We start from the raw sequence: 15,785 nt of genomic DNA, 5'->3' as shown, positions 1-15,785 counted from the left end.
GTAATTGCCAGTGGTTACTGGCGACTCTGCATAGTATCCCCAGATCAATAATATCTCTCTAATAGTCACTTGGAAAATCAGATTATGATTTAAGAACAGTCGATATAACACTGTAATCTTTATTGCCATCTCTCCAGTATTTGCATAACTTCTTCTAAATAGCATTTTAGTATTTGGTATATTATTTAGTACTTTCGATTATTTTGATTACTTATAAGCTAAGTGTCACCCATATTTTTGTAGAATTAAACTCTTAGTGCATAATTTCTGTCTCTATATTGTTCTGTGTAAGACAGAGGTATACAGTTTTATGGTAAGGGTATGCTGCTGACTGCCCAAAGCTCTACTAATAAGGAAGGTCAAATTAAGATAATAAACTATTAACAGCTTTTCAAAAGGCATAGTCATGGGCCTCCAATGGCAGATAATCTGTAATAAGAGTTACATTTAAGATAGTTTATCTGAGGAGCATAGAAAAGAACCAATGTCTCTAGAGAAACTTCTAAGAGCTAAGCACTTTATGTATATATTGCATTTTAGTCCTTCTAATGACGTAGAATACCAATATTGCTAAGGACTTACAGGTAAAGAAGTTCAGGTTCATAAAAAGTACCTCGTTCAGGATTATTCAGATAGGAAACAGAAAAGCTGGATCTTAAATACGGACGTACCTGACTCCAAAGCCAGTGTGCTTCTCATTACTTCATTACTTCTCACTAAAGAAAAATGTCACATTATACGGTGAGGTGCTCCTAGCTAATGTATTTGAGGAAGGGGATTTGGGAATCAATGTCAATTATTTCTAACATTTAGACAGCAGGTCAATTCTATGCTTATTCCCATCACAACACTTATCTCATTTTGTAGTATTTTATCTCTTTCATTTGTCACTTCCACAAGATTGGAAGTTCTTTGAATGCAGAGACTGTGTCTTTTATCTTTTTAACCACAGGATACAGCCCATTCATTCATTCATTCATTCACAAATATTTATAGAGAACCTATTATCAGTGCATGGTCTTTAGGAGAAAGCAAGAAATATTCCTTTCCTATAGGGCAGTACACAGTCTACTTCAGTAGGCATTATAAAAATATTTTAGGAGGGATGCATCCTTAAAGTGCAATTTTTCTTGCATCTCCTTATTGGATTTCTTTTTTTTTTTAACTTATTTATTTATATTTTTTAGGGAGGGGACAGCTCACAGTGGCCCATGCAGGGTAGAACCAGCAACTTAGCTAACTGGACACACCCGCTCCTTATAGGATTTCTAATTGTCTCATTTCCAGAAAGGCAATGGTGAAGGTGAATTTAAAACCCACAACCTGGCATTTGAAGATGTAGCATCTAGTTACAATTTTGCCATTTGGGCCTTGAATCCATCAATTAACCCCTTCGAGCCTTACTTTCTTATTTTCTATTAAGTCAAAGATGTCATTAGCAATATGTAGAAAGCACATATTTTACTATCCCTAAAATAAAAATAGCTCCTGTAACCAATCAGGAAAAGAAATGAATTAACAGAAAAGAAAACAGCTGCAGAAATTTGGGAATGATTAGGAAATTAATTTTAAATGTTTGCAAAGGTAGATTGCCTATAAAAAGTAAATGATGCTCAACATTATTAATAATAAAACCACAAAGGAAGAAAAAGTAATATTATCTACTATCAATTGTCAAAGAGTAAAATGATTAACAATTCCTAGTATTAGGAAGGGAATAAGAAATACACTAAACACTATTAAGACTTCTGATTTGTGCCTTTCTACAGAGCAATTTGGCAATAGACAACCCAATTTTAAACTTACCATCTGCCCCAACAATATTGGGATATAGTGAAGAAACAATAGACAAGTGAATAAAGATGTCTGTATAAATGTTTATACTTACATTTCTTTACATGAAAGAAAAGTTGTACAGAAAAAGCACGTCTTTCATTAAAGGATTGGTTCAATGCATTAAAGTAAATCTCTGCAATAAAATACTAAGCATCCATTTAAAAAGTTGAACAAAAAATTAATATTGACATGGGAAATAAATTGCTAAGTAAAGGTAGATATGTTACAATTAGTTACATGTGCTTGTTTTCATTTTGTAGTCACATATTGCATAAAATGTAATTAGTTGTTAATGTGATATCTGATTAGTGGCAGGTTTTACCTCTTAATTTCTGAGTTGTTTAAATATTTTTTATAATGAGCCCATATTAAAATATAGATGCTAATTCATACCTATTTTCAGGGATTATGGTTGAAATGAAACAACATAGGATTTACGAACTATGAGTAATATACAAATATAAGGCATTGATACTGTAAACCGGTACATAAGTCAAACATCCTTGACACTGGAGTTACACTAGAACATAATGTGTAATAATGCATAAAAACATGGGTAACAGTCTTATATTCACTAGGGAAAGCTAAGCAGCTTAATTAATAAAACTCATACTTTGGTAGCTAAAAGAAGGGGGCAAAAAAACCCACTACATTTCTTTCTCATCTTACAGTCCTGTGTCAGAAGCAGAGGTTCCCAATTCATGGGGTCTCTGCCTCATTGTGGAGGCTCTGACATTTTAAACAAATGGTTTTAAAATATACCCTGGGATTTGTCTCTAGTTAAATCAATCAGAAGAAAAAAGATGGTTGACAACTGGCTGTGGGAAGTTATTACAGGACAGGCCAGCAGGTGGTACATATAACTTCTGTTCACATGGCCACATGGCCAGGGATGCCAGGAAGGGTCAACTAACTACATGCTGAAGAAGATGGGGGAAAGAGTTTAGCGAACAATAGCAATCTTTGTCATACCTTTAGCCAACACAATCCATGAATGCTCTTCTTTGCACATTTAGAACATATTCATGCTGTCCTGAAAGGGGACAATTCAGAGTCCATCTCAGGCAAAGGGTCAGGTTTCTTTACAACATTTACTGCTTGCCATCAGGTCCAGACATGGTTCCCTATGGTCTGATAACAGTGGAGTATGGAGGGGATGAATAGTGAAGATTCCCAAAGGAAGAGTGGACCACACATATCAGTCACATTCCCAAGGCAATGCAGGATTCCTTCTGAGCACTATAGAGAAGATTCCCCACTCTACCCCGCATGGTCATTTGGCAGAAAAGTTGAGATGGAAACTCTGCCATCTGCATTTGGTGGCTTTTACTGTTATTTGGTTATTGTCCCCACTGGCAGCCAGAGGGAAGAAAGAACATAGAAGAGGTCCTATGGGAAGATTTTTATTAGTGAGGCCTAGAGGTTGTAGATACTGCTTTCGCTCATGCTACAGAAACTAGGACTCAGTTACATGGCCATAATGACTGTGAAGGAGGCTGGAAACCTTGGCCTAGCTGTGTGTAGAAGAGAAAAGGATTTTGGCATCACAGAGCACCTCTACCATTAGCGAAAAACCAAAGGAAAAAAAGTGGTGTCTGACTTCCTTTTATTCTTTTGTGTTTTTTTTTTTGTTTGTTTTGAGCTCACAGTTATTTGTTCTTAATCTGTGGAAACCCCTGGAGTTGACACTGGGATGCTTTCCTCCAAGACCGTTTGACTTTACTGTTTTTGATAGCCAGAGCACACTGCTGCCCGTTGCTTTCCTGGCAGATCCTCCGGCTCAGTGGGAGTATTGGGGGAGTTCCTCACTTTGCTCTGCTTAGTGCTTAGCCTGAGAGCAAGCATGGCTTTAGCTCACAGGAATGTTTTCAGGATGAGCATAGAGATTGTCTTTTCTTCTTATATTCTGAACAAAACCCTAAGAAGTATGTTTTATTCAGGAGGAGGTGGCTCTGCAGTGGGAGGAAGTTACAATTAAACCAAGCTACTGTACAGATGAAAATGTAGCACCAAGACAGAATTTTGTTTTAACTTCCATATTTAAAGTGTTTTTTTGCCTATTCTATTCTTAACTCCTCAAATAATTTTGAAATTACCTTTTTTCAGATAATAAAAAAGCATATCTCCAGCTTTTGAAAACAATAATTAATTCGTTTATGCACTTAAATATATTTTTGTAAAACTAAGTACTTGATAAAAAAATATACAATGAACTCAAATTTGAAAACTAGTGTCAAAAAAATATTCAATTCAACAGTCACCTCTTTGTACAAATTCCAGGGACTTCTAATGACATTTGATTAAAGCTTTTTAAAATAAACTACTTATTTGCCCATATACGAGATGTGGTTAAACAATATGGTAAATGGTTAAATAAAATAAAAAAATTATTATGCTAAAAGATGCATTGCCATTAATCCCTCTCAAAATACTCCCTCTGACTTCAAACACACTTATCCCATCATTCTTGCCACTTTCTGAAGCAATTCTGGAAGTCCTCTTTTGTGAGTGTTTTAGTTGTGCTGTCCTGGCTGCCTCAATGTCCTGAATCATTCTCACTTTGGGGGAAGAGCCAGAAGTCGCACGGTGCCAGATCAGGTGAATAAAGTGGATGAGGACACATCGTAATGTTTTTATGTGACAGAAATTGCCATATATCACAAACAATGTGTGACATGGAGCATTGTCATGATGGAGAATGATTTATGGCACACTTTAAAACACACCTTCTCTAAATCATAGCTCACACCCGAATGCACCAGACAAGTTGAAACTTGTCACACACTATTACTAAGGTTTGATGTGCTGCTTCCTGTATTGAAAATCCCTCCTTTCCGTTGGATGGCACTCAGCAGCAGCATTCACCATATTTTGAAATCACAACAGAAAGGCTCACAACACTGTCACAACACTTCGCTTCTGGTATGGAAATTTCTGTCAAACAAAAACGTTACCTTGTGTCCTCATCCACTTTATTCACTGGATCCGGCACCATGTGACTTCTGGCTCTTCCCAAAAGTCAAAATGACCATAAAAGGTAAATGTTTTGAATTGATTCAGGACACCAAGGCAGCCATGACACTGCAACTAAAGACACTCACGAAAGAGCACTGCCAGAACTGCTTCAGATAGTGGCAAAAATGATGGGATAAGTGTGCTTGAAGAGAGAGGGAGTATTTTGAGAGGGATTAATAGCAATGTGTCTTTTACTGTAATATTTTTTTTTAAACAGTCACTGTATTGTTTGATCACACTTTGTGCTCAGAAAGTGGCAAGAATGATGGGATAAGTGTGCTTGAAGAGAGAGGGAGTATTTTGAGAGGGATAATTGACAATGTGTCTTTTACTGTAATAATTTTTTTTATTTAAACAATCACTGTATTGTTTGATTACACCATATATATATACATATATATATATATATATATATATGTATATATACATATATATATAGTCATGGGATATAAAGTATAGCATAGGGAATGTAGTCAACGGTATTATAATAGTTATAAATAGTGTCAGATGGCTAGTAGACTTGTTGGGGTTATCACTTTGTGAGGTGGGTAAATGTCTAAACACTATGTTGTTTTGTATACTTGAAACTAAAAAATAAAAAAAGTAAAATAATAAATAAATTTGTATAGCCACTATGGAAAACAGTATGAAGGCTTCCTCAAAACTTAAGAATAGAATTACCATACATAGCAATCCCTCTTCTGGGTATCTATCAAAAAAAATCTGAGAACATTTATCCATAAAGATATATGTACCCCTATGCTCCTTGCAGCACTATTCACAGTAGCCAAGACACGGAAACAATCTTTGTCCTTCAATAGATGATTGGATAAAGAAGATGTGGTACATGTACACAATGGAATATTACTCAGCCATAAGAAAAGATGAAATACCGCCATTTGCAACAACATGGATGGATCTTGAGACTATTATGCTAAACAAAATAAGTCAGACAGAAAAAGTGAAGAACCGTATGATTTCACTCATATGTGGGATATAAAACCGAAAGCAATAAAAGAACAAGACAAACAAGCAAAAACTCATAGACACAGACAACAGTTGAATGGTTACCAGAGGGTAAGGTGGGGGTGGGGTGGTAGAAGAGGGTAAAGGGGGTCTAATATATGGTGACAAAAGGAGATTTGACTTTAGGTGGTGAACACACAATGCAATATATAGATGATGTATTACAGAATTGTATACTTGAAACCTATATAATTGTATTTACCAATGTCACCAGAATAAATTTAATAAAATATAAATTACTTAGAGTTCTTCATGTCATGCTTTTTCTTACTTCACAAATGTTTTGAATTTTTTCTAGCCTATTTTAGATGGAAGAATGTTGTGCAAGTTATTGACAGCAATGAGACTATCTCAGGATTTTTTTTATTTCTTACCAAATCTTAATTGTTTTCAAGCTGTGTCCTAGAAATCACAGTGTCCCACTGAGCATATTAATAGGTATCCCATAGCAAAATGGTTCTATGGTCAAATAAATCTGGGACTCTTTCTATTGTGGCTGTCCTTTGGAGATTAATAATATTCATTAGCACAGTGAAGTCTATTTCTACACTCTGAGTGAAAATATACGTTTTGACATCTTTTTGAAGAGCAATTTGGCATTATCTCTTGACTGGAAAAAATGTATACATTTTAGTAACAAAATATCACATGGACTTTTTTGCCACAATTTAAAAATAATGGTATTTTAAAGGAAGGCAACCACAATTGATGGCTGCAATATTAAGCAACTGAAGCAGATAAATACGTTTGTGCAACAAACCATGAAACAAAGCCCGATCGGAATCAACATGAACCAACCAGAAGTTGCAGCGTGGAGGGCCAAATGGCAGTACGGTGCAGGTCACAGGAGTGAAATATCCTAGGTTAGTGATTGCTTACAAAGTGCTCCTTGGCATGTTTTGTTTTGTTTTCTATCCTGACGGAATGTGGTTTTGGCCTATGAAAAAATAGAACTCTGGCTTAAATCATACAATACATGTTGATGAATTCAGTATTTGTAGCTGATTTTGGTAGTTTTATTATGAGCGTTGCATATAAATTTGGGAATGAATGGAGGGGCATACAATGGTTTTATCATGTCTAACGAAATAAATTGATTATATTGGGAATTAATCATTTTGAAACATGGAAAATAACACAAGTCAGAAAGGCAAATTTGGAGTGCACTTTTAAGCACCATGCAAATACAGAGTGCCCTGGCCCAAGGGCTAATGGAACACAGGTCTGCACTGTGGAGTTAGATGTAGCTCTCACTGCCGCATACCAGGCTTTCTCAGCCACAGGACTACTGACATTTTAGACTGGATAATACTTCCTTGTTGGGGATATCCTATGCATTGTAGGTTGTTTAACAGCATTCCAGGCCTCTGCATACTAGATGCCACTAGCAAACCTGTTCCATTTGTGACAATCAAAAATGTCCCTAGACGTTTCAGATGTCCTCTGGGGGCAAAATAGCTAGTTGAGAACTAACTATCGTTAGTTGGTTGTTTGTACCAATCACTAAAGAGGTAAATCAGATATCTAAACATTTGTTCTGTGTCTGTGCTTACCAAACCACCTACTGAAGCATTATTAAAGAGTGGGTAAAACCAGATTACCTGGGTTCACAACCCAGATATGTCATTTGTTAGATGTATGGCCATGGTCGAGTTTCTTTGACTTCTCTGCGCTTTAGCTTCCTTATTTTTAAAACAGGGTGAATGAATGATAGTATGTACCTTACAGGATTGTTGAGAAGATTAGATGACAACTTTTGTAAAAGTACATCAATCACTGCCTGGCACATAATGTTTTATTAATAATTTTAATTAATTATTATTACTACCTTCACTTATACTCTCTAAAAGATCAATCATTCTTTCTAGTCCACTTGACAGTTACGTTTCTCTTTATTAATTAATACAGTGACATTCAGCTTTCTACTTGAGTCTTCTGTAATTTTGGCAGGTGTAAACCAGAAGCTCTGAATTTAGTCAACTATTTGACGCAATTGCAGCATTGAGATTCTGCAAGCTGAGAAGAAGATTGTTGATTGCTATAAATTAATTAAAGAAAATAAAGGGAGGTCTCTGGGTAGCCATTCCATCAAACTTCCCTGATGACAACCTTATCACACTGCCTGCCATCTTCCCATTTTAACAAGTTATTGTTTAATCATATATATAAATTTATATATATATATGTATATATATATATATGTTATCATGCTAATTATAATAAAAATAACTCACTGCCCTCCCCTCACATGTAGTTAAGTGGTCATGTACATACCAATTCACCTTATTTATGAAATGAGACTACTGTGCAGCTAAAAAGCCTCTAAGCTCCCTTACGGTACTAACATAACCATGAACATAAATATTCATTAATAATGTTCTTAGCAGGTTAAAGAGCCTGATGGAGAGAAGAGGGAGGCTTCGGGAATTGGGAAATGACAACGCCAGTTTTGATTGGGAGGGAAATAAGCCTGAGTGGGTCTTGGCAAGGAGGAACACTGGAACATGCAGCATTAGGAATACAAGGAAACAATCCTGAAGATAAGCTTCGACTTCACAAATTTGTACAGGTTTACCGCTGTTCACAGACATCTCTCCATAGCCTTGTCATCGCCTTACCCAGCATAGACAAAGAGCTGAGTGCACATTACTAACATCACACCCTACCAACAGAATGTGAAAAACTCACTCTTTCTGAACAACAAGTGAGAGTTACGCTTTCATTTTCTGGAAGAACTTGTAGTGTTTGAGTCCACTCCTAAAGTGAAGCTTACTTTTACTGACAACACAGCATGGATGCTCTTTCTTCCAACCTGTGAACAGTGCCTTAACTTTGAAAGCCCCACTGTGATTCTCTGCAGCTTCAGAAGAAGGGGAGAGGGATGGGTGTACACTGCCCATTCCAGCTGTTGTTCTGCTCACTCCCACCCTATATGCTCTGATGTCCGCTGCCCACATTGTGTCACATCACCCAGGGTTCCATTTACATGGTGCAATGCACTCTTAATACCAAGCTGCCATCAAACTGTTCATGGAACAAGGTAGCACATAAATAAACAACACGATTGTAAAGAGGGATATTTTCCTATGTAATTGTGGGTGCTTTCTCTCATTAAAGTAAAAAGAATTGTGTGAGGTGACTAGCCTTGGGAGGCAAAGGAAATTTAAAAATTTAAATAAGAAATACTGAAATTATTGAAAATGCTGATACAGTCTGGGCACGGTAAAGTTAGCTTTAAGAGCAATACTTATTTTCTACATATATAATCTTCCTTCAACAAAAACATGAAAATAATCGTTGGCCTGCTCTGATATGTGTAATGAAATCGATTTTCGTTCTTGGACTGGTAGGCCTTGTTTGATCTGGGATTAAAACGGCACTCAAAGGATTTGATCTTTTTAATTTGTAACTATGGCTATCTCTTAAGTTTGTCCCTATAAGCCATTTTAAAATAAGTTGGCTTCAAGTTTCTGAAATTCAATGTTAAACTCATTTGTTGTGAATGATTGTATATTTCACTTTTACATCTAAATGTAAGTGGGAGGTATAAATTTCCAAGAATGTCCACCACTTTACAAATTCAGTGTTCATTATTATTTTTAGTCTGAATACATGGAAATCTTTTTTTTTTTTTTTTTGTCCCTCGACTCTGAAGGGACTACAAGTAGGAACTGCAGTGTTAGAGAGGGCTTCCTCTAAAATGCTTTTAACATTTAGTTATACTCGCTTGGATTTTAAGTGTGTTTAATCATGAAAGAAGTAAAGTAGTGTGTCTAACTTACTCTCAAATGGAAAAGACATTCTTTTATAAATCTGTAGCACACTCTGGGCACATACTACATGCTCAATGAATGTGTGGTCAATAATTAATTGAACACCTGAAATTTCGTCATTATTAAATTCTTCCTAATTTTATTTAGAAAGAAAAACCATGATTCCATTCTCTGACAGGCTAAATTCAGAACACAATAGTAACCAAAATTAGAAAAAAAACCTTAGTAATCAACTTAAGTGGATTTAAATAAATGAAATTTGCTTTATAACTATGAAAGAGACTCCTTTGGCTGCCTAATAATGGCAATTCTCTTAATTTCCTCTATACTCATGCCCCTAAACTTGCTATGGAATTTTTCAGATGGAAATCAGTTGCAACCTGTTTTTCCTGAAAACAGTTGAATAAGTGGCTCACCTCTCATTGGGAACTTGAATCTGTGTAAATGAGGATGACCGGGCAGTGGGTGCAGGGTCATGACACGAAGGTATGTTTAAACTGTAACAGGATTATGAAGTAGGACAGTGGAGTTACTGATTTTGCCTAATATAACATGCAACTGATTCTCTGATGCAGCCCTTAACCTCAAATAAGACTTATAGAAAGTCCTAAAACTCATCATGACCCATAAAAAGCCCGTATGTATTGAGAAGCTCTTGAAGAGAGATAAGTCCAAGCATCAACACGTAACAAGTCTAGGCAGGACCCAAATACTTCCAGTTTGGGGATTAAAAAAACAAACGAACAAACAAAAAAACCCATCCCTAATATTTTGCCGTCATGAAATATTAAAGTAAAACTTTTAAAAAAAATTTGATAAGTAATAAAATCTTTCTTGCCTTCTTTTGGTCAAAATATCTTTCTTTCCTAAATAAAATGCTTTAATTTATATTTTATTAACTATGATTTTCAGACCCATGAATGTTTCAGTACACCAGATTCAAAAAGTTCATAAGTAAAGAGGTTATGCTAATTTTCAAAACCTGTCCAATATCATATTTTTTCATGGCTTACATTTCAGGTTTTCCTCCAGAAAGTATAAGACAGTTACTTTGTTACTTTTGCATTTTTTAGAATGTAGTTGGCTTCAAATAATGAAAGACCCAAGAAAACTCTTAAGCCTAAAAACATAAACACAGCAAGAAACACAAAAGTTAGGCAATTGCAGGATTCATTAATGTAATGATGACACAATTTCATCATTTGACCTCTCTGTTCTGCCGTCTTAAACAATATCTAATTCCTCCCTGGTTACAAGAAAATTGTAGCAATTTGAGCTAGCAGTTCCTTGCACAATAATTTCTCAAGGCCAGGAGAAAGGATTATTTTCCTTTACTCCCTTTTTAGATGGTTAAGAAAACCTTCCAGAAAACTCTCAACACACTCCTCTCTATATTTCACTGAACAGAACTGCATTCTACTCACTTGTCTACTCCTAAACCAGTCACTGGAAAGAAGAAAAGGATTACTGTGAAATTGCTGTGATTGTTAGGCCTAATGGAGACCCACACTCCGAAGACTGTCCTCATCCCAGCCTCCCCTGAAGGACACAGGCCTACAGTACATGAACAAAATTGAGATTCTTTGTGCGAAGGAGATGGGATACAAAGGGAGAAGGGATGAGATTCTGTATAATGAAGGAGCTGGAAAATGACAAGATACTCACCCTTCTGTGCCTGCATATCTTTACATCTATTGGAGCATTTTCCACAACGATTCAGATTTCTCTACTAAAATGTGATCGATTTGTGCCGTAGAGTTATGGAAATGAAGTTTGGACTTCATGAAGGAATTTAACATTATATGCTTGTCAGAAACCTGGGTTTTATACTATTGACTCTCATCCCCCCTCTTTTTTCAAATCTGGCATTCAAGGAGAATTTTCTTCTGTTTCTCCAGCAGTTCAGAGATCTATATCTCACTTGAACTCCAACTGTCATTAAAAATACCAGTCTCCCACTCCCTAGGGGCTGATTTGAAAGGGTTTCTGTGTCATTTAAAATAAAAACGCAATCAAAAGTCGAGTCTGATTCCATTAGAAATAAGTATCAGTAATAGTTGATAAAGATTTTATAAATTTTAAGGTATATTTTTATAAATGTCTGTATCTCTTGAAAGAGAAAAAGCAAAAACTTAGCTACAATCACATCATGTGGAGACAGGAGTACAGCCAATTGATTAGGCAATAAAAGCAGATTTGGTGTCATAGTAACAGAGCATAAATCTGGTGAGTGAAATGATTAGAATCTAGAGGCCATTGATATCGATAGGCTCAGCACTCTGTAAACCAAGGCAATTTTGTAAACTCCCAACTGTTTCCAGTAAGTTTCTCACACTATGCAACTGACAAAAGAAAAAAAAAACACATTTGAATAAACAACCAAGAAAAGCTGCCCCCCAACCCCAGAAATGATTTAGGGTCATTTTAAGTATTGGAATCTACTGAATGTTATGTTAACCTCTGCTTACTTTTTACGTATGGATTTGCCTAACTACACCCGAAGCATAATTGATTACAAATGTCCTTAGTTATTAATATCATGTTATTCCAACAAGTAATATTTTCTCACGAGTTAGATTGCATAGGAAAGATCTCCAGCGAAATGAAAATTTCTATATGACAAAACAGGGCATGTTTTCTTCTCTCTTTTTTAAAAATTATTGTTTAATGATCACTTTAGAATAAGCCACACACACACACACACACACACACACACACACACACATACAACCCGGAAAAAATTGAAAAGCATACTTTGTAGTAAAATATGTCCTATTACTACTAAATCGGGATGGCCTTAAGTTTGCCAACTGATTTTGCTCATTTAGCACACCTAGAATGATAATATCAATCAATTATTCTAAAAGTAAAATTATTTCTGTAGGTGTTCCCCAAGTTAGAAATAATCTGTAACTTATATAATATTTACTATGTGCTATGCACAGATCATGCATTTTCCATATATTTACTCATTTTATCTTCACAGCAAGTTCCGAAGTTTGGCGCTATTATTCTATTTTTCAGTTGAGGAACTGGGGTGTAGAGGGTAATTAAATTGCTAAGGTCAAAATGTTAGTGAAAGAGCAAAGGAAATTCGATAACCAAGTTTTCTCATTTACATTTCATGATGTCTATTTCACAGTTTATCTTGATGCATCATCCAGATGTAATAATGTACAAATCTAGTTATAGGAATGCTTTATATAAATTTTATTCTTTTCTGAAGCAAATGCATTGTAATAATGCCTTACCATATTATCAAGCTAAAAGTATTTTAGCAACTTTTGTTAACAGTTCCTCAGTGATATGTAGGTAATATCGTGTTTAACTGGAGTCCCAGAAAAAAAGAAGAAAAAGAGGAAAGAAAAAAATATCAAAGAAATTATTATCTAAATTCCCCAAATTTTGTCAAAAGACATATCTTAAATACCCAAGAAACAAAGTGAACTCCAAAAAGAATAAATACAAAAATCACCATAAATCGACAAACCACAATAAAACTCCTAAAAACAAAATTGCTATAATTTTAACACCATAGCAGTCAGCAAATAATGACACATTACATAAATGGGATCAGTGATAATAATGGGAAATGTTAGGATGTTTAAATAAAAAACAAAAATAAATAAATAAACACCTGCTGGTCAAAAATTATGTATCTAGCAAAATATATTTTAAAAATAATGGCGAACTAAAGGTATTTTTAGATAAAAATGGAGGGGATGCATTGCCATGCAAGACAGCAAGTGGTATTTACAGGAACTGGTATCTGAACAAATATAGGGAAATGAACTATCTTTTCTTCTCTTTATTCATTACCCTTTAAATTATGTCATTGAGTTGTGGGACTTAAAACACAAGGACATAGTATATCGTGTTTCCCCAAAAATAAGACCTAACTGGAAAACAAGCCCTAGCATGATTTTTCAGAATGACGTCCCCTGAACTTAAGCCCTAATACGTCTTTTGGAGCAAATATTAATATAAGACCCAGTCTTATTTTCAGGGAAACATGGTGTATGACAATAGTAGCACAAAGGACAGAGATAATGGGATTTTATTATTGAAAGTCTGACATGTTGTGTGAAGGGGAATATTAACACTAGTTAGACTGTGACTTAGTATAAATGTATAATAATCAATCTACACTATGCGAGTGATGTCATAGGAATGGTGGCAGCAAGGAGGACTTCTTGGGTTCTCCTCCGGATTTTACCACAAACTGAACATCTCTAACCCATCAAAGGACTCTCTGCTCATCACACAGAACAGCTAAGAGATTTGTACAAGGATTACTTGAAGGTGAGCAAATTGGGCGAGCAGGGGAAGAGGGAAGGGAGCAGAGTGGAGACGTGGCCTGCATCCACGGCTGCAGAGACGCAGGGGATCCCAGGATAGAACAGAGGCCACAAAAGCAGGAGGTGGGCTCTTTCCCTGCATCCCACAGCTGATCTCTTCGGCCGAGAGGGCAGCATATCCAGCATCTGAAGCATTAACCTCAGCTGAGACATCCAGCTTGACCCTAGGTCGGACAAAGGACATAAACTCCATACCTAGGGCCCTCACCTCACTCTCCCAAACCTACCGCCACCTTTCCAGAGACTTAAACTGGCCCCTGAACTGAGGACTAGTGTCAGACTACAGAGGAGCCATAGTGCTCAGGATCTGGGAAGACTGGCCTGCAGCTCTGACCCAGGGAAGAGGCTGGGAAGAGTGTGATATTGCTGGGCTGGGAGAGAGAAGACCCCTCCTTCCCCAGCCCCAACCCTTTCTGGCCTGCCTAGTGCAGGGCAATTACAACTGTGGAGACACTCCCAGGGATCAGCACTAGGCAGAAGATGCAGCTCTGGGTTTTCAGCAGCTCAGAAATCTCCTGCCCGCCACACACACACACACACACACACACACGGAATAAGTGTCCAAGACTCAGGAGAACTGGTCATAGGGCTGGTGGTGCTACTCCCAGTGCGTATATGTGCAGGCAAGAGCAGAAACTGCACTGACTTTCTAGAAACTACCATACAGACCCCTTAGCCCCACTCATCTAAATCTGCAGTCCCAAGGTCACTCTGGGCACCAGGTGACTGTCTTTGCCTGCGCAATACGCAGAGGAATCTTTGGTACAGCAGAGGACAACCTGGAGATTACTTGGTGGGCTTAAGCCAAGACTGGAGTTGCTTGTTTTGCTTTGTTTTTATATTTTTGATATCTTTGCTGGTGTTGAGTGTGGGTTATTGGTTGTTTTTCATGTCAATGTATTTGGTTTTTTCTTTGTTGTTGTTGTTGTGCTTGGTGATTTGCTTTGTCTGAAATTGCTCTACACCAGGGCTCAGCTTAAGAGGCACAAGATTCAACATACCCAGAGGCCAAATCCAGACCAAACCAGAGTATTATCGGGTTTGACCTACAAGTGACACAACCAGAGAGAATTCTCTACAGGCACAAGAACCCATAGAGGCCAAACCTCATTTAAGCAGTCAACCCTCACACAGTAGAATATCCTGCTGTGGGCAGAGCCAATTCACACTACTAGTCAGCCTAGGAGTGAATCCCGCCTACTCACAATCTAAAAGCAATTAAAGATCAACTTTAACAGGACAATATACACAACATAAGAGTCACCTTTGGAGCACACGCAGAGGAGAAGAAGGAAGTGGTGCAAGTCAAATATAAAGAACACATCCTACATAAGATAACCCAGCAAAAACTAAGAACCAAAGGGGATCTACCTAATATATTGAAGCAAACACAGAGTCAGCAAGAATGGGGAAACAAAGAAACATGTCCCAACTAAAAGAACAGAAGAAACTACCTGAATTGGAACCAAATGAAATAAAGGTAACCAACCTATCAGAAACAGAGTTCAGAATATTGATGATAAGAATGTTTAAGGAGCTTTGTGATTACACAAAGAAGGATAAAGAAATCATAATGAACAACCAGTTAGAACTAAAGAATATAATAACTGAAATAAAGAACACACTTTAAGGAATTACCAGCAGGTTAGATGAAGCAGAGGATCAAATCAGCCACTTAGAACACAAGTTAGCAGAGATCACCCAAACGGAAAAACAAAAAGGAAAAAGAATGAAAAACAATGAAGATGGTTTAAGAGACTTCTGGTATAACATCAAG

The sequence above is a fragment of the Rhinolophus hipposideros genome (assembly GCF_964194185.1).
Source record: "Rhinolophus hipposideros genome assembly, chromosome: 1".
Taxonomy (NCBI): domain Eukaryota; kingdom Metazoa; phylum Chordata; class Mammalia; order Chiroptera; family Rhinolophidae; genus Rhinolophus; species Rhinolophus hipposideros.
This window is presented reverse-complemented; position numbering follows the sequence as displayed.